Source organism: Lonchura striata, chromosome 12 (assembly GCF_050655825.1).
Source record: "Lonchura striata isolate lonStrDom1 chromosome 12, ASM5065582v1, whole genome shotgun sequence".
NCBI classification, from domain to species: Eukaryota; Metazoa; Chordata; class Aves; order Passeriformes; family Estrildidae; genus Lonchura; species Lonchura striata.
Window position 1 is genome coordinate 13,160,129 of NC_140714.1, and position 20,934 is coordinate 13,181,062.

The window sequence follows — 20,934 nt, forward strand, 5'->3', positions numbered from 1 at the left end:
TCCTGGAATCTGATCCTCTGTTTGCTTGTCCAGCAAGAAATCCCAATCTTCCTTATCTCCTGTAATTTCCAGTAGGGTCCTCTCCCTTATGCTATCAGCAGACACTCCTTTTTATCAATGTTTCTTCTAACAAGCAGTCCAAGTACCTGCCACTGTGTGTGTAGGAAGTTATGTTTTCATTCATGCTTATGGGTTTTAGGCTTAGAAGTATTCACTTCTAATTGAGACCTCCAGAAGATAAGAGTTCAACAAGAATTTGATGTATTTGCTGTAGAGGTGTTGTCAGACAGGCTAAGTCTCATCCCAAACATTGATGGGGCTGAGAAGTGGACAGTGGAGACAAGTGACCTGAAGCACCCCTGAATGGTTTGCACTACACATGTAATTACTGGATATGTGCATGCATTTGCAGTGCTGTAATTGCATGTCTGATGCACTTTCACCTGTTCATCTGCTAATCTGCTGAAGAGAGCAGAAATAGTGAACAAAATTAAAATTTCCAATGAGCAATTAATGAGTATTTCAAGCACATGCTCACAAAAAATAAACTAACCTGGGTGTACTGTGAATTTGGGTTTGTGCTCCTGACAAAGTGGATGCTGCTGGTAGGACAGGATTAACCTCCCTTCTGGGGAGTGACTTCCAACTATTTGTGTTTCGGATGTACAGAATGTTCAGCTTCCTTGGGCAATGGTCTCTGTTCAGAGCTGTGAGGGACCTGTTCATTGTGTTATTAGTGACAACAGGAGTTATGAATTATTGAAAGTTAACACGCCTGTCAGGCATTTCAGGCAGTAATCTGTAACAAGAAGAGGCACATTTCCCTAAAATGAATACATTTTCATTCAGAAGGTTATTCATTTAGCCAGCACTAAATGAATCCTCTTTGAATCTCATGGCCACCTCCTACTCCTGGCAGTTTTCATCTCCTGCAAAATCACGAATCCAGCGTTCAAAAGGATAGTTTGGTTAATTCACTGTGTAGCTTTCTGTAAGAAATACAAGAAGAATTTTATAGAGCTAGTGCAAAATAGCTCAAGGTCAGTGGCTCCAATATTTACACAATAAATAAAGTATTCTCTTCTTAATTTTCATTTTCTTTCTTTTTTTAAATTTTATTTACTTTTTCTCTTATAATTTCTTTTCTTCTTTCCTTTATATTTTTTCATTTTCCTTTATTTCATCTTTTCTTTCTTTTTCCTTTTTTTTTTTAAGATGTTTGAAAGGTGTTTGTCTCTAATACAGCATCATCACCTCTTTCATTGTCAGAGAAGGCAGATGACACTGCTGGCCACTGTGATTTGCTGCACACAGCTTTGCAGAATATAATGGATTAGGACAGCATCCTTTTTGATGTGGTTAATCTCTGTTGTACTTGTGTCTCTCCTGAAAACTGCACTGTGTCAGAGAGTCTTTTGTAGCCAATGGTGACAGGAAGATCAACAGAGAGAGATTGCTCCATTAACCTCTGGAGTAATGAAGTTGCATTGCAGGCAGTCAACACTCACACTGCCAATTTATTATCATTTAAGAGGAAGTGAAACTACTTCAAGCCACTCTGGTGTCCACATTTTGATAAATACCCAGAGTGCTAATGTTCTAATGCTAACAATCAGCCTTGAAGGGACCTCTAATGGCATTGGATGCTGTGATTCTGTCTTGCTCTTGCAGAATGACCTTCACAGAATCAGCACCAAGAGAACAGGCCAAATGTATTTACTGCCATACTGAATAGGCAGGTGTAGTTTTGCTGGTAGTGCCACCTCTGTCTGTCCACGTGGAAAGGCTGAAATAAATTATTTGATAACAAATTTGTGTATACTTTCGAGGGTACTAAATTCAGATTTCCAGATTTGCTTTTATTTAATTCTTGTTTCCCAGGCAATGCACATTGTTAAGGAGATGACTTTCCATCTTAGAAATGGACATAACCAAAATCTTGGGAACACATTTAAACCTTCAATTTGTTAAAATCTTGCAGGATTGTCTGACCTTATAAGATTTTCATGACCTATAGTCAAATCCTGTGAGAACAGCTTTCTGAGGAAGCAATAACACTAGTCTCCCCCACCTCAGCAGTAAAACAGGCTTGTAAAAGAAAACATTGCAAAGCTGGCATGACCATACCCCCATTCTTCCCGAGTTCTGCTCCTAGGCATGGTCTTTGGCACATATTTTTTCCTGCTAAGGGCAGTGTAATTTACATGTCTGGCTTTCCATAAGTAGTGAAAACACTTTTTATATATAAAAAATCCAGGTGGTTTCATAGCCATATCATACATTCCTTTTCTCCCAGGGTGACATAAGTAGTTATTTATCCACGGTATTTGAGAGACACAGAATCAAGGTGGTCAGCTAAGTGCAGTATGTTTCTGCTGGTTCCTTGCAGGACTTCTGATGTATTTGTGTTTGTGCTGTGGACCCAGTTTTGGCTGCAGATGGGGCTCTGAGTGTTTGCTTCATGGGACCACTTAATGTATCTCCACTGAAATAATTTGGAAGATTCTGAATGGATCCTTTTAGTGTCTGGGAAGGGAAAGGACTTGGTAAAGCACAGGGAACGTTACCTGCTTTGTGTGAAAGAACATTGTTCACTATGTTCACGCTGTGTGATCACTGTTTCCTTGCCTCTCCTGCCTGAGCCATCCTGCTCTCCCTCTGACCTGCAGCTCTTCCTGCTGCAAAGCAGATCCCCTGCCTTGCTTCCTTCCTCCTGCCTCTGCCTAGGGAAGGTGGCTGCAGCTCTTTGCTTGGGCTTTTCCGTGTGGAGGAGTGATGCTTCCCTGGCCTCCGTATCCAGCGAGCTCTGCTGAGGGCCAGAGCAGTGGCTGCAGGGTTTGGAAAAGTGCCCTGTGCTCGGCTGCTTGCCAGAGCCTGGGACAGACCTGGTGCCAAGGTGAGGACCACAAGCATCTCCCACATGTGCCACAGAGCTGTGTCCAGCAGTGCAGCCTGCAAAGCTTCATGGGTTTTTCTCCCGCTCCCTCTCTCCCCCTGCCATGACACATTTTTCTCTGTACTGAGACAACAGGTGTCTCAAAGCTCTCCCCCTGTTTTTGGGCAGACAGGTTTGGGAAGGGCCCCCTGCCAGGTTCAAGCACAAGGTCGCTTTGGAGCAGCTGACTCGACACACAGTTGGCTTTTTCAGCTGCTCGGGGTGGGGAGCTCTGCCCTGGCTCCTGCAGGAGTGAACCTGGGAGAAACCCACACTGCTGCCGGGGCATGGCAAGGGGTATGGACCCCAAGAGCATTGCAGGAAAATGTTGGGGATATTGGGGCAGCAGGATGTGGAACTTCTGCCAGCTGTGCTGCCAGTGCTGCTGCTGAGCACTCACACCGTGTCTGTCCTGGACACCGTCTGGGGTTCTCCAGGGACATGGTGCAGAGGGACTGTCAGGAATCCCACAGCAATGCTAAAGCCAAGGAAACATGGACAATGCTCTGGGTTAGTGCTGTTACAGCAGCCTCTGCCCTCAAACCCTTTCTTACTTGTCCTTCCCAGCATTCACAAAACACATGGAAGGCACCATGTTTGGGAGAGAGAAGACGGATGGAGTCTGTGCTGTTGGGAATTGCAGAAGGATGTTCTTGGTACCTTTATGGGATTTTTATGTAGTGAAGAGGTTTTCATTTAACACAGAACTAGTTAATATGTAGTATCTCTTTTCAAAAAAGTGGGATAAGATTAGGCGATTCTGAATTATAAATTGTACATATACAATTTATTAGTTTGCATCTGCATTTTTTGTGATTTAAATATATAGCTCACTGTTCTTACCTTCCCTTCAATCTTTAGTCAAAGTGGACTACTGAAGAATATGAAATGTATTATTTTATTGACACTGAATAACAAATGAGTCAGTGAACTTTTTTGCACTTAAAACTAAAATTGGATTCTAACTTCCAAAAATTTATGACAATTGCTCCTTCTTGTGGCTTGAATGTTGACATATAATTAATCTAGGATTTCTTCTTGAGATTTCCTGTCTAGGTTTGTACCTGTCACAAAAATACCCTTGGAAGTTTATCTAACAGCTGGAACACCACGAGAGTCAATTGAAATTTAGGAGAGATTTACTGGGGCCAACAGGAAGTGCTCCAAGCAGGATGGCATAAATATGCAGAAAAAGCTCTTTTATTTCAGCTGTTTTAAAGGGTCCCAGTGCAGGCTGATGGTGGTGTAATGCTGAAAAATGCTGACACTGTGTCAGCCAGCAGCACCAGCACAGCAAAGGATTCCACAGGCATGGCTTGGCACTTTGCTGAATTATGCACAGAATGGAGCTGTGTCTGTTGCCTTCCCTCCATCCCAGCTGCCCTACAGGTTTCAGCTCATTCTTTTGAGAAACCAGATATATTTAATGGGAATTTCCCACAAAATGGTTTTGAAACCTATTTTGTTGTTCTGCAGGACTGAAGGAATTCTGAAAATGCAAAATCTAGGTTGCAGTGACTTGAGGGACTGGGCAGATGTAATTACCTTTAGATAAATGTAAAATGAACCATATGGAAGAAAAGTAATCCCAAACTCTAAGACTGCATAGTAATTATCAGGATATAATATAAGCAATTACTCTTCAGGATAGAGATGTTGGAATTCTTGTGCACAGTCCTCTAACAGCTTACCTTTATTTGCAGCAGTAATGAAAAAGGAAAACAATGTAATAAATGGTTGGAAAAGAAGAAGTTATTTAAACACAAAGCCATTTTCAACCCCTGTATCTGTTTAAGGCTTTCCCACATCTTTGCTATTCTACCCATTTCTGATAAGCCTCTGAGAAAGAACAGAGAGCACAACAAAGGCTAAAAACCAAAAAGGAGATTTAAAATTGTTTCTATGTAAAAAGAAGCTATTGCAATATAAATATTCCATTTGGGAAAGAAATAGAAATATGATAAATCTCTAAAATCATGAATAATCTGAAGGGGGTGAAGATAAATTGAGTGGTAAATTTTCCTGCAATATGGACACTGAGTGCAAGGGGCTGCACTGGTTCTGGATAGAGCACCAGCAATGCTGACTCAGGTATCATGGAACTGGCCAGGCTTGCCCTGCCAGCTGCAGAGAGCACGAGGATAAATGAAACTGGAACTGTGCTGAGTGGTCTGTGGATGGTATTGGCCTCCTGGGAACCATGAAGTGCCATGTTCTGGGTTTAGCAGGAGCTCCCAGGGCCACGTGCATTGCAGGGAGCCTGCAGAGGGACACTGGAAGGTGGGAACAGTTCCTGACACACACTTTGAAATTTGGAAGACAGAGAAATTAGAAATTATTGCTGGACTGCATTTTCTACAATGAGCCTACAAAATATTTTCTGATCATTACTGTGGTAATGCCTGATGACGGACAGTGCATACCATGCGGAATTAAAAATATTATTTCATTTAATTAAATGAAAGATCCCCAAATATTCTATTGGAAAAAAAAAAATCTGCAAAGGACACAGGTGACCCTCCTCTGCTCCTTTTTCACATCTCCTAATTGTGAACTTGTGACTTGAATGAGAAATTACTGTTTGTTTCTTGGTTTTTTGTTTGTTTGGTTTGGTTTGGTTTTTTTGGTTTTGTTTTGTTTTGTTTTTGCATGATTAACCATTGAGTTCTGCTAAAAAGCTAATCATGGCTTAAACAATAACTTTGGATGATAAAAGAATTGATAAATTACAGGAAAAAAAAAAAAGCTTGTTCAAAAGAGTAAGTAGCTTAGATAAATTAATAAAAAGTTAGCTTCCTTTGATCTCTGGAAGTGTTTGTAGAAACAAGATTTCCTCATAAAAAATGCAGTGAAAGTGCACTCTAACTTAATCCTCACATTTTCATAATACAACATGCCACATTCAGATATGAAATAATGATCCAGCTGTGCTTTTTTTGCTGAATTTCCCACATCTTTTTGTCCAAATCCAATGTTCTTTATACAGCACAGGCCACTCTGTCTCTTTTAGAGACTGTAAGAATATGAATGTAGAAGTGTACCTGGAAGTGGAGACCTATATATCTTTAAGTTCCTATAGAAAATGATCTGGCAAGATCAGCAAGTGTAAAGAAAATTTGAATTAAATGGGTTAGATAATTTTGTTTGCATTTAGTTTGTTTAAAGAGAAATTAGGGTATGTTGTCAAATATGGTTTTACCTTCTTGAATTAGAGACTTGGTAAAAAACAAATTTTCTGGAAAGTAGCCCTAAAACTATCTTGTCTTTCTTGGAGCTGTCTTAGTGGGAAACATTTTTTTATAATTACCTGTTTAGTTGTTGCTCTCCCTAAAATTAATGGAGGAATGAAAAATGTTTGTACTTCCATCACTATTCTTATTTTCCAAGTTGTTTCCATTAATTAAATTCCACTCTGGTCTTTACCTCAGTGGGGTTGACACAACTGTGCATGCACATCAAGAGTATCTTCTGGGTTTGTTTTGCTGTTTCTAATTAGCAAATTACTGTCCTCAAAACTGCTTTTTGTGAACTACTCTTCTCATGTTTTATCTTGTTCTGCAAGAACTGCAGGGAAAACAGAGGGTGGTGGTGTCACACCATTTCCAGCTGTTGTCCAGTGCCACCTCTCAGCAGTGAGTTGGGCAGAGGTTGGTGACAGGGCAGAAAGAGCTCTCCTGCAGAGAATGGAATGAAAAAAGTGGACAGAAATCAAGTTTAAGCAAGGAGAAAAATAGAGAAGTCAAAGTCTGGAATGGGAGATTGAGAGGAGAAAGAAAATGGGCATAGAGAAATAGGTGTTCTGTAGAAAAAATACTACTCAGTGTAAATTGTAGTTAGCAATGAATTGTGGTGATTATTCTTGCTTGTTAATTTCCTTGTCTTGTTTTGCTAAACAGTTTCATTGCAATGCATCATTTTTTATAATAGTATCAAGTAGCAGATGTCACAATTGTGTTTTTATATGATTTCATAAAGTTCATGTTTTTAGTTGTACGTTTACCTGTCATTTGACATTGCATGGTTTGAGTATCTTGAAATCTTGCAGTCTAAGCTTCTGATCTCTCCAACTCTTGCACACATACATGTTTTTGAGTGTACAGTGATTATAAAGGTGGTGTTTGAAGATTGGGAGGGAACAAATGTTTGCTTACTGCTATTTTATCATTCCCCTTTATGTGATACTCATCATTATTGGAATGCTGATAAATGTGGGTCCTCAGCCTGCATGGAATTACATATGTGTGCCTTTAGTTGAATGAAAGCCTCTAAGGTCCCCTTCAGGATAGACTGTTAAGCATTGTCTTAATATTGAGTGCATTTTTAAGTCTCACATAGAGTAAAAATTTAAAAATTAAAATTTATGCTTGTATGTTTAACAGAGCTGGCCCCTATGTCTTCCCTATCACACACTGAGAAATGCGTGGGCAGAGCCATAATTGTGGAGAAGCTCATAATATTGAGGCCTAAATTATAAAAATTATTGCATAATTAGACCACACAAGTTAGATTTCAAAATGCTGCATGTTACTTGGATGGGTATTTAAAAAATAAGTAGCTGTTGAGCATGTATGGTCCTGTTCCCAGTGCCACACACAGTCATTGTAATGCTTTAGCAGTTTGAAGGAGTTTAAATGGATCCAGCACTGGTCTTCAAACAGACCAAACCTAATAACACTTGCCTTAGTTGTATCTCTTTCTTCTTAACATTAAAAGATGAAGCTGTAATATCAGGCACCATTTTTATAAGCAGTTTAATATCATGATCCATGTAAAATAAACAAATATATTTAGGATCACTTGGAGGGGAAGAAGATGAGAGTATATCTCATGTACTTAAAACAGGCTTTTTGTGTACAATAGAATTCTGACTATACTTTGACATATTGATTTATTTTATATTGTTATTGTTAATACAATAAGCATACACAATGCCTTCCACAGCACAATCAATATTTAGATATACCTGATGGGATAACTTCAGTGAGTACTGGGATATTAACTGGCAGAACAAACTAAGGAAATGGCATGTTAATGGTTTATCTAAATTATGAAGTATAGTTGGGACATACAGCTGTTGGTACAAATATTCAGATCCATAAAGCAATACCCTGAAGCTCTTTGGTTTATTCACAGCTTTAGAAGATGAGGAATTTGAGGTAATTGGGAAAGCAGGCACAAGCTATGAGATGTGTCTTTATTAAATTTCTTGTTATTGCTTGGTTAAGAAAAAAATAACCCCAGAAAACTTTCAATAACCTACTGGAGTGGTGTGCCTGAAGGACACCATGCTTATGTCCAGCATTTCTAAGAAGACTTTTCAGGCCTGGCCAAGGATCCACCCTTTTCCTAAAGACAGAAATAGACACACACATAAAGAACCTCAAAACTGCACTCAGCCCTCACCACCTCTCTTCTGCCCAACTCCATCCAGCCTTTGGGTGCATCAAAAGAAGGAGTACAGCCCTTGTGTGCCTCCTCACTGGCTGGGATTAAACTTCCTCTCCACAACCACCAAATTTATTAGTATTTACTCTGGTACAACATCTAGTAACCAATATGCTTCTAACAACAGTGTGGTAGCAGCCACAGTAGCTGGAGTTATCCAAGCACAACAGCCAGCCAATTTTAGCTATTAAATATTGACTGACTCTGGTAGGATGCATGAGGTAAAACCCAAATCATATTCCCTACAACCAGACAAACATGTGTGAGATTTTAAGAATTTCCTTCTAGTCACAAATTATCAGCAAATCTCAAAAGATGGCAGAAAAAAAACCCACGTCCTACAAATTCTAGAAATTTCCCTTATCCAGAGCAAAGCCACAGCTCTGACCTTGTTTGGCTCAGGCAAACTCTTAAGAACAGAAAAGAAGTGCTCCTTCATCACTGGTGGCCGAAGAAAGAATGTGCTTTGCCCTTGACATGATTTTCATCCCTCCAAAAGGAGGGGCAGTCATTTCTGTGGATCAGCAGAAGCTGGAGCTCAGCTGCGCTGCCAGAGCTGGGAGCTGGGGGCACCCAAAGGGCGACCACGCCTGAGCAAAAACCCCTGGAGGAAGCAGGGGACAGCACCAGGGAAATGCCTGTGCTGCAGACACAAAGAACAAAAGATTGCCAAACCCTCCCCTCCCTCAGCTGTGACCTGTTTTCATCCCTCCCTGCACATTTCACCTCTTACATAAGCTTTGCCTCATCTGGGGAGGAGGGCAGGGGCAGCACTACAGGCTGCAGGGACAGACAAATGTTTCAGAGGCACGAGTGTTCAGCCAACTCATCCTTTGCTCCGTATCTACGGGCTGGTAGCTCTTGGCAGAGATGAACCTGCGGGGACTCATAAAACCTGGGCCCACAACACAGTTTGGAAAGGCAAACAGAGCCCTCAGAGCTGAGGGACCACGAGCATCCTCATCCATGTGCAACAGAAACCTTGCAGCGTTCCCTGAAAAAGTGTGGTCCACAAGAAGATGGGAAGGTGCATTCTATTCCGCATATTAGGGTTTAGAATTAAAATCTACCCCTCATTATATCTGTAATACCTCCTTTCATTAATTTAATTCATCTTTCTTGACCATTTCACAACCCAGCTTTTAAAATTTGAATTAAATGTGTATTTTATCTTAAAGAAATGGGGAAAAAAGTACAGTGAGGGGATCATTATTTAAATAAGTGGATGCTCATAAGTGAAACTTATCCAAGCTGATATTTTATTTGGTTTGTTTTTTTCTGGTTTCATTTTGCAGTGAATTTCTAGCAACAAAGATTTCTCTCTCCAGTGAAAATTTTCTCTATTAAGAGAAAACAGTATATTGAGGTTTCCTGTTTCTTTATTTTTTCATGATTAAACAAAACATGCAGCAAGTTGCAATTAAATTTCAGTTAACAAAGTGCAAAAATACACCAACCCTCCATCTGCCAAAAATAAATAGTTTGAAAAGTAGTTTCACATCCCTGACAATGACGACTGTGTTTATGACATATTTCTGGTGCCATATTCCACTCTCCTATCGCTGCCAGCTTGCATCCAGTATTTAGAAATAAACCAGAAACACATTGAACTTGCTGAACTAGATGTTGCCACACTGCAGCTCTAATGGGCTTAGTGACCACAACCTACAGGGGCCAGAATGTGTCAACAGCAAAAGGGCCAACCTCAATCACTGTCTGTGCTTTTACAAAGTTGTTACATGTTTAATTCTTTGCAGCTTAGTTCTCCCGCTGTTTCGGCTGCTCCAAACCAAGGCTCATATATTGCAGCAGCCCTCTCTACCTCGTATAATGCCACAAAGGTCCCAGCAGGAGACCTTTCAGTGGAGCAGACAAGCCACAGGCGGGGGCAAACAGGGCATCACAACTTCCTAATAAGATGACTTATTAGATTGGGGGCTTGACACAGCGTTTATTTAACCACTTCTGCTCCCGGGCGCAGGCACGGCCGCCGTGTGCGCGCTCGGGGCTGCGGCTCCGGCTCGCTGCGAGCGGGGCCGGGGCGGGGGGCTGTGAGCGCCGCGCAGCCGGAGCTCGGCGGGGCCGGGCCGGGCCGGGCCGGCAGGGCGCGGGTTAAGCGCGGCCGAGCCGCGTTTCCTGCCCGCACTTGCCGTGGCCCGAGGCGGTGCCGCCGCCGGAGCCGGGCGAGCCGCGCCGGGCCAGGTGGCGGGCAGGCACACCGTGTTATTAGGCAGCACCGAGCGCCAAACCTTGATCTTCAAAAAAAAAAAAAAAAAACAACCAAAAACCCAAAAAAGGCCCCTAATTAATCCCGCTCATGAGAGAATAAATGGCATTCCACATCAGCCACCTTCCAATTTCGTCAATGATCCCTGCTATCCACGGCTTTCGGGCAGCGTCGCTCTTTGAGGCACTTAAACCCGAGAATTCCTCTTTTCTTGTCACTTCAATTCGATTTAAATAACAACAAGAAGAAAGAGTAGCAATGGTCTCAATGTGCTCCATCTCTAGGAAGTCATAAACGTCCTGACAAAGCCCGGTGCCCTGCGCTGCCGAGTCCCGGCCGCCTCCCTGTGCGGCTGCGAGCTCTCGTGGAATCCATGGAAGCTCTTCCATCATCTTCACTCCATTGAAAAGTCCTGCTCTGAAGCCATCCTTAGCACTCCCTCTTTTTAATTCACCGTCCAAGTGACAGATTGAAGGATATGTACTGAGTTTTCTCATATTTCTGAAGAGCTTTCATTTGGACTGGGCTTGTTTTGTGAAAAGATAAAGGTTCTAAGGAAAAAAAGCTGTCTTTTAACTCATATAGCACTTGCCTAATACTGATTTATAAACATTCCCAGAGAAGGCATCCTTATCCAAATAGTCTCAAGGTTCATAAACTTCATCTAATTTTATGATATAATTGTACAGTAGTTTTCAAGGACTCTTACTGTCTAGAGGGCTTGAATCCATTTGATTTTATTCATCCCAATGGTATCTGCTTTTATCCCTAACTAAGATTAACAATTCTGGCATTATAGCAATATGGAAAGTTCATCACATTTCTGCAGTGATTCTACCACCAGCTGCAGATCCTTCTGAAGTTTACTGTGTAATGAATTTAAAACATAAATAGCAACAAATGGGATAAATAATTTCTTTGCCAGAATTGGAGCAAAGTTAATTCTGTCTTTATAAATAACTTTTTATGCTGGTGGTTTTTTGTGAATCTTTCAATATTTCATTAAATCACACAGTTTCTGGATCTTTCTTTTGAATATGTTTTACTTATGTATTTATCATTTTTAAGCTTTTTTGTAACTAGCTATAAATAATTTAAAAAACTAAAGAGAAAAATGGTTTTGGTTTTACAATGTAGCTAAGAAGATATTTTCTAACATCTAAGAACTAGACCTCAGAGTTGCTCATTCAGTATCAAGAGTTATCATTACCAGGGATATTTCATATTATTATTAAAGAGGGATTTGGTATTGGGATATTGTAAAAGAGGTCTGAGCTCTTTATTTTCTGAAAGTAGAGCAGGACACCGTTTGCTGAGGTGAACCTGAATGTTGTCAGACAGTTGCAGATCTCCCAGGTAACATTTCCTCAAGTGGAGTTTTTAAGAATGACTAAAATTTGTTCTTCTCCAAGCAGGGTGTTTACTTTCTGTGTCCAGTGTTCTCCAGATAATGTGCAGTGCTGCACTTACCTTTAGAATCAAGAAACTTCCTTGAGCATTACTTTAACCCCTGGGCTTTATTGATTTGAGATGAAAAAAAAAAAAAATTGTATGGCAAAACTTTGGTTATTATAACTAGATCTAAACAAGAAAGACTAACATCAGTTTTGACAACAAACAAAACCAGTTTTTGTTCTATCGGTTATGTTTAAGAGATTCCAATTTCAAACCAAACACAACTTGTGGTTATTCTGTCAGATATTTATATAGCCACTGGGGCGCCATAGTTATGCACCGCATACATCATTGTATTTTTAAAATGTACTTAATGAACATTTTTTCTTTTCTGGTAACTACTTCATTGCCTTAAATGAATGCATTCCAATAGAATTTGTAACAAATGAGCACTTTGTGTTTGCATTAATGCCAAACACGTTTAACAAATTTTTAACAAGGAACACTGGCAAAAAGCCAAACTCCTAGAGGGACACTGAAGGAATGCTATAAATTTAAACTAGATTTTACCTTTTCACTCTGCTCAACAAGTGTCTTAGGTGTCTTTGGCATCTCAGCATTGCAAATTTTCTACGTAGGTTGGATACAAATTTATGCCTTAATTATTTTTCTTCTTGGCCCTCCTCACTAGAGATTTCCATGTCGATATAACAGGCTTTAACAGGTTACTGTATTCTTTAGAGAGTGAGAGGTGGGTTTTCTTTCTTTCCTCAAGACTTAGGCCAGGAGGAGGTAGCAAAACCCAGGATTTATTGTTGGGCTGTAATGACAGGGAGGTTCAAAGAGCAAATATCGTGCCACTGTGACATCCTGTGCTAAGGGACCTCTACAGTGCTGAGCTCTGCAGCAGATCTGTGCTACCCAGTTTTGTTGCTTGTGCTGAGTTGCAGATTTCTGGGCTGTGATTGAGTTTGCAACTGCACTTCAGGGGCAGGGGAAAGCAGCCCACAGGGCTCCTGCTGGCCCCAGCTCTGAGCTCACACAGAAGCCACGAACAGATTTTTGGCTGAATCAAACTTCTGGGGGGTTTTCAGTTGTTAAGTTATGCCCACATGGTACATGTCAGTACAGACCTTGGGAATCACCTACTCTGTAATACATGTTCGTATTAAAAGTGTTACAAGTAGCTCCACAAACCACATGCTTGCTCTTTAGTTGTAACTTAATATATTAATTTAATTTTTACTGTGTTATTTCAGTTTTAATCAAATGCAGGAACTGAAAAATAATAATACTTAGCACTCATCCAAGACTTCTAAGGCATATTACAAACATTAAGCCTTGCAAATTCCTGTGAGGAACCTGATGTTATGCCTGTTGTAGCAAAGAGCAAATTAAGCACAGAAGAGTGATATGACATTTTCCTTAGTCCCACAATAAACTGGTGGAAGGGGCGGTATTTAGAGTGTCATGGCTTTGTTTTAGTAAATAGAGTAATTCTTTTTGTGGTTTTGCACAAAGGTAAAAATTGAGAATGCTTTTTTTTTTGCCCTTCCTATAATTTACATGATGTTGTTGCAAGAGGCACAGGCAAATTCCAGGACATCACTTGAGAAAGACTTTATGAGTTATAGCCTTATTCCAGTCTAGTTACTCGTTTCCAGAAAATGAAACAATTTCCCATCATTTGTTGGTACTCTGATTGCAGTAATGATGAATGAGTCTGGAGAAGGAAACTGAGGAATTCATCCTGACAGCTTTTTCAAGGATGTCACATTCTAGTGCAGAGGCCTTGTCGTAGTTTAGAGAGCAGAAATAGCCCTCACAGGTTTTCATTAATGATATCCTTCTCTACTAACATTTGGTCAGATACCAGTTCCCTGCAATAAAGTATCTATTCCCTCTCTTTCTTACTCACTAATTACCATATCAGTTGTTGGCCTTTTATGTAGGTACCATGTGTAACAGGTTAGGAGAGGGCAATTTAAGCCTATGTGAATGGGTATCTGTTTCTGTATCTGGGTGCTTGTTGCAAACATTTGGAAAGCATATGGAGCATAATGGACATTAACCCAGATGTCAAAAATAGCCTGCATTTTACTACTGTTATTAAACAGTTTCCCCTTTAACCCCTTTGTGTTTACCCACCCTCTCCAGCTTGTTTCTGCAAATCACTGCTGAGAGGAAAGGATTGGAGGTAAAAAGTACTAATCAGGCAGGTGTCTTTATCCAAAGGAAAAACAATGTGAACAAATATTTGTGGGCTACTACACTTTTATATCTTCACATCCTTCTGCTGTTTTCATTGACTGGTATCTAATGCACTGACAGAGGTGCCAAACTCATAAGACATTAATTTCAGCTGGAGCACTGCTGAATTCAGGCTCAATGAATGTTACCAAACTTTATTTCTGTTTTAGAGGTTCAGTGACTTTTACCAAGTGCAGCATTGAAGAAACAAATATAAATTTAATTTACTCAACCTCAGTTGGTATTTGACAGCAATATCCTTTTATATATTTATTTGACTTACTTGAGAAATACTTTGCATTTCCTACCTGTGGTGAACAAGTTTTTGTTACACTTGCAATACATATATGGTTTCCTGATGAATGGGTGGGTTGATTGAGTGGGTGAGGTTTATTTGGGGGCTTTCTTTCTGTAGTAAAACCCCAATGAAAATCTGAGGACCAGGCTGAAGGGGGAGTGCATTTTGTGCTTTGCTGCTGTTCCTCAGATCGGACACTTTATTCTGGGTTCTTATTTTTTCTGAGCATAAAAGTGTTAATTGCAGAGGAACTTCAGCTTGTAAAATAGCAACTACATTGAAGATTTGCTGTGATTACATTTTAGTTTAAAAAACCTGGGCCTTATTGTGCTGCAGTTTCTGGAATGTGCTCTCCTCGTTAATTTATAGGTGTGCTTCCTCTGCCCCAGAATCTCTTTGAATGATGATTAAGAAATTCTCAGCACACAAAAGAATGGGAGCTATGCACAGTTCACCAAACGTAATGCATGTGCTGACTTACAGTTTTCATAAAAGTTTGCAACGATTTTATGTGCCAGAACTAGTAACATGATCTACTTTAGGAACTCCCTGGCTTTCCAGCTCTGCAGAAGTCATTTTTAGACTGTTCAAGTGCCAGATCCAAAACTTGTTAAAAACGGTGGGAACCTTTCCATATTTCAGTGGGCTTTGGATTAGTCCCTAAGTGTTTTGACCAGAAGAATTGTACCAACCACTTACTGCAAAATTAGAACTATTCATCCATGTTTGTATGATATAAACTGTTAATATGTGCTTTCCAGCAAGATGTGAAGTTGAAAATAGGGATTTAAAATAATATGATAATTTTTTCTGTTTCAGAAACAGTGTTTCACTTTACTCACAGAATAGTTTATCTGATAAATATTAGATTCTGAGATTTTAAAGGCAATTTTACTCAAGTAGTTCTATTTAAAAAAAACATACCTTTCAGCTGTATACAAAACCCTAACTATTGTATGGAAAATTCTTTTTCATAAAATGGGATGGTTTGGAAACTTTGAAGGTTACATAGATGGAAGGGCAATATTGGAGAATCCCATACATAATGCATTTCAAATTTTCTAGAAACAAAGTCAGTGGATAAATGAACAACTGCCCTCTAAAGGAATCATTTCATTCCTCCCACTCATCTAATATACAGATAGTGTGAATAAGACCAATTCACTGCTCTCTGTTCAAGCATACCGTGCTGTTTGCTTGCACAACTGAAGTAACAATAGAAATCACTGAGGCCTCACCCTGCAGTCACAATCAGAATCTCATCCAAAGCTGGTGGAAGGGAGGAAGATTCTTCCCACTGGCTGAGCTGTGCTGACACCAGCTCCCTCTTTAGTCCCCTGGGTTTCAGCTGTGCCAGCCAAGGCAGGCAGAGCATCTGTGATTAGTGGGTGTATGGCTGAAAACCTCCTAACACATTGCTGTGTGTTCTAACTTCTGCAAATCTGAGCTTCTTGCATCCATAAAACCTTTCTCCACTGTTCTGCAAATTAAAGTGAATTTAAAGTGCTGAAAATATGACAAGAAAATGGTGCTTCAAATTTGGAAGGCTGGTAGAGGTACTACACATTCCCACCTGCCAAAGAACTGGGTGGAAATAAACCAATGATTCTCTTGGTTCCCACAGAAAAATATTTAATTTTATTAATAACATTTCCCTTTCAAAGTTACTGTGCTTATAGACAAGATCATAAAACTCACTGTTTACAGAATCACAAGCACAACAGCATTTGACATCTTAGGAACTTAAAATATTTCCCATGTAGGGGGAGTAATGTCATACAAATTAGCAATAAAACTAATTGCTACCTATGAATGTAAGTTGGTTCAAATTGAATTTAAATGCCTTACTTAATCCTCAGCCCCTAGAAAAGCATTATCTCCACTCATATGTATGAGAATCTTGATTAGATGAGAGCTAAGATGCTCTGGATGCTTCAGTCATATTAACTGAAATATTTTTTCCCTTGTTACAGTTGTCAGAGGAACTAGTGAAAAAGGAAGAAAAAACTGTAGCACTGGAAGGTAACAATGATAATCTATTGCATTGGATCTCCAAACATGACCATGATATCCTGGAGAAGATCACAGATGCAGAAAATGAGTGCTAAGGTTGATATCTAATGAAATGCTGCATTAATTAGCATTTTCTCCATTATTTCTTGTAGTCTATTGTGAAATTAGATACTTTGGAAAGTAATGAAGGAGACTCAAGCAGAAATTACAAGAGCTTCATTTCTGTCTTTAATGGGTCTTGTGAGTTACTCTGTTTTTACAATGAAACCATCTGTTCAGAATATAGTTGTTTCATAAAGTTCAGTTAAACAGGTTATATAGCAAATTTTTGGTAAATTAATATTGATTTTAATAGGTAATTCAGATTCCCTAGATGTGGCATCTGCATTTGCTGGTTTTACCTAGTCTATTCTAAAGTATCACTTCTATTGCACTAGATTATCAGAGAGGTATTAGTAAAATGCTATATAAGGGTGTTGGCAGTAACTTTACCCCCAGTTAAATACAGGCTTTTCCAAAAAAATAAAAACAAGCCTTTACCCTCCTCTGTTTTCTTTTCTCTACTGATAAAATAATATAAATTAAAACCAAACCAAAACCAAATATTGATACTATTACCGGTATTAAGCTCTGGGCCAGGTTGGAAATGAAATCAATTTTTGGTACTAATAACTGATGACAAAGCTTAGTTTTATGAAATTATGGTGTGTGTCTCTGACAATGCATAGGACATCTAATTTGAACATAAATAAATGATTATATACAAGATGTATCTATTCCTGGATGGTAAAAGCTTGAGGTGTATATAAATACATATGTGTGTATATATATATATGGACATGTACACAAGGATGTATCAACCTTTTACCATCCAAATGCATACATGTTTTCAACAGTAAAAGCTGGGACTCTTAAAGAAACAAATAAAAACAAAAATAAAGATTGCTGTGAATACAGTATATGCACTAGGTCTCCTGTAAATGTGGAACTGTTTGTTATTGTTCTCTGCATTGAAAAACAGTCTCCAACATGGACCCAAACGAATCTTAGATGTTAAAGAAAATACCAATGAACAAACAGCACTTGAAGGCTGTTTGTGTCAACAAGATGTGTCTGGTAAAATAAATTCAAAGCACATGCAAGGAAAAATAAAAAGTGAAATCGTTATATTCAGTGAGAGACTTAAATGACAGTCAGACCTCTACCACTTCTCAAGGAGAGGCTCCTTCTGACTCCACAAACATTTTCAGTCAGTCTGGCAAACATGTGCAAATGTTTGGCTGTTTTGTTGAGGCATCTTTTTGTCCATGGAAGAAATGCTTCCATGCTGATGGCAGTGGAAATAGAATATCTGCATTTTTAAAGGACAAACAATAAATTTAAGCATGGGTGGCCTTAATCCTTAGTAGTTTTTCTTTGCTGCTGTTAAAAAAAAAAAAAAAAAAAAAGAAAAGAAAAAGAAAAAAAAAGAAATCTAAATGGATACTCCTAAAGTCTTGCACTGAATTTAGAAAAATTATTTTTTGAACCTGTGGTGCGATTAACCCTAAACATCCTACATGAGCCATACATAGTAATCCCCTTAAAATTATTGTCTAGAGATGATATTTTATTTATTTGTACCATGATTCTCGGTGCAATCAATGAGCAATTTATTTGAGCAGGAATCCTGCTGGATGTTACTGTCTTCAGTAAATAGAATAAAATGTATAGAATTAGCATAGCGTAGATAATCCCAATTTCATTCATGTTTAAAAAGTTTGTCCTTTAACTATCAATGGCATTTTAGATCTTTGTTTTTGAAACAGCAAAGCTTTTGGGAGTATATTTAGCACATATGACAAATGTTGCACTTGGAAACTCAGACAACAAAACAGGTTTCTCATGACAAATTTGTTGTCGCAGTAGGGGACAATCGTCTGTGTCTCTTACAATCAGGTCTTTACCTTAACTCTGCAACCGAATACTTGAAGTAGGATATAAACTAGGGGGAAATAGGGTCACAGATACAAAGCTGTATAGTTAGATATTTATATGTATGTGCCAATTTTGTCACAGACATTATTTTAGGGGCATTTTTGCCCCACTCATGTTGGTATGAGTATTGATCTAAACTTTTATCAGGGCCTAAGAGTTAGCCCCTAAAGAGGAAAATTTTGTCTAACATTGATTTTTTTCTTTCTTGCTTTGTTTTTTTTTTTTTTTTTCTTTTTTTTATTTTTCTCCTTCTTTTCATTTCATGTGATATTCTATGATGTTTGGAGTAAATCTTTTCATATCCTAAAATAGAATCTCGGGGTTTACAATAAACACTGTGATGTTGGGAAACATTTTATTTGAGCAATGTTTGGTAGATTTTTTTTCCCCCTCCTCTGAGTGTAATGAAGCAAACCAACTTTTGCTTAACATTTAAGATAATGGTTATTATTTTAATGTGAGATCAGTCTTGTACTGCACATTCTTTCTTTCATTTAAATGTACAGTATGAATTTTGTATTTAATGAATTTTGTGTATCCAGTATGCACGTACCTGCACATTGACTTTCATTTGAAAGTGGGTTTCAATTTCCTTTTTAAACAGTGTTTATGAAAAGACCTCAGATGTGTTGACACAAACTATATCCGCAATGTTTCTTTTGTGTGTGTAGGGTGACGTTTGAATGTGATGTTCTGCAGCAATGGGTCAGTATCCCCTATTTACCTTAGATCCTCATTTGATAGTGCTTCTTGTAATAATTTTTTCAAGTGAGTGGCATGTTCTGGATTGTGATATTGATATATGGTTAAGGACATTGATATGAAACTAAGGAATTCCTAGAAATTACCAGTGGGCATGTATTAGACAGTCATTGTAATTTAATGTCTTGTAGAAGTGTAAAGTACCAAGGTATTTAGAGTTCATAACATTGTTATCATGTGTATGGGAAGTATTTAGTGTTGATCAGCTTGTTTATTTTCATCAAATAAACTTTGTTTCTTTCTGAAAATGGTGTTGTGTCATTAAAAGCAGGTTTAATGACTGTAGGAAAATGTGTGAGAGATGTTTTCCACATGGTAAATCTATCACACTCCTTATTTCTCTAATTGCTACCATTCAAAGTAATTTATCTTCCTGTTGTTACTATCACATAAACTGTTTAAGAAAGCATAAAAAGGAAAATGTCTCATAGGCCCCACTCCCAGAAATGCTTATGAGCAACTTTACTAAAATGAGGAGCCATTTTCTGGACTGGGCTCTTACAGAGCAATATGCTTTTGAGTGGGTTTCTAAAACATAATATTCTTGTGTGACCCTGTGTAATTGCATAGAAAATTACATTTTGTTTATGTGCTTTACTGACCAAAAGCCATAAGGTGTGAAATTCTCTGCACAGTCAGCTCCTTTTTCAGCTGCCTGGTAAGTGGTTCCCCGTTTCCATTATGTTCACTTTTTTTAGAAAAGGAACTTTTGTTGACCAGGAATTTCTTACCTCATAGAAGTCCCTGGACCAGCTCAGGGCACACACAGCAGGAGAATAAAAGGTAAGTAAGTATGCATTTTACTTAGCTTATTTAAACCACACAGTCTCTTAGTTTTAAGCTCTGTTTCTTTACCTATAAATTAGTTTTCTTTCGTTAAAAAAAAGAAACTATGCACTAACATAGGATATTAAGTTTCACTTTTAACTACAGCTAAATATACATTTGTTGTGTATTCTATTTATGCCTACTAAGCTTTGAGCTGCAATGGTATAAATTGAGTGGTAGTAGCTTCTATCTCATTTCCAGACCTGCACAGTTATTTGGAGCAGCTTGTTCTGTGTTCTACTGGTGTCTGCGTTAGGGGGCTGCCCATCCCATTGGAGACACATTTTTGATTTTATTTTCAGTATTGATCACATCCTGCTTCCCCACCTGGTGATAGGTGTGACAGTATGTGCCAATGTGTCTTACTAAGGAGCTGAGAGGACCACAGTGGGTTTAGGGAACCTGTCAAAGGCCCTTAAAGCCTATTTTCTGTAAGATGGTTTTCAATCAGGATCTTTCCTCTGTTAAAAGCATCTGTGAGGGCCCCAGGAGAGGGCCAGGACCAGACCATGTTTGTGTCTGTGGGCGCTGCAGAGCTGTGGGGGAGCTCCCCAGAGGGCAACTCTGGGTGCAGGAACATCTACACTAATTTTGAAGTTTGAGTTCATACAGTCAAGAGCTCCTCCAGCTCTGAAAGAGCCTGATTAAGGACCAGGCTTTTCTGAGCTTGAGGTTTCCTCCCCAGAGAGGCTGTTCACTCCAGACTTGAGCCAGAGTAGCTCCAGGTTTGAGCAAGCAGAAGTATGAGCAGTGTGGGATGCTCAGGGGATGAAGCTGTGTCAGCTTGCACTTCAAGCCAACATC

At 39.1% G+C, this 20,934-nt stretch overlaps 1 protein-coding gene across 18 annotated transcripts in view; it reads left to right on the top strand.

Annotated features, from left to right (window-relative positions):
* Nucleotides 1–19,550, top strand: part of ERC2 (ELKS/RAB6-interacting/CAST family member 2) — a 413,687-nt gene extending 394,137 nt beyond the window's left edge. For all 18 annotated transcript variants that reach the window (XR_014958159.1, XR_014958156.1, XR_002465646.4 and 15 more), the window contains one exon: nucleotides 16,524–19,550. The gene's annotated coding sequence lies outside the window, so the exon portion shown is untranslated. The remainder of the gene's footprint in view (nucleotides 1–16,523) is intronic.
* Nucleotides 19,551–20,934: the final 1,384 nt, after the last annotated feature.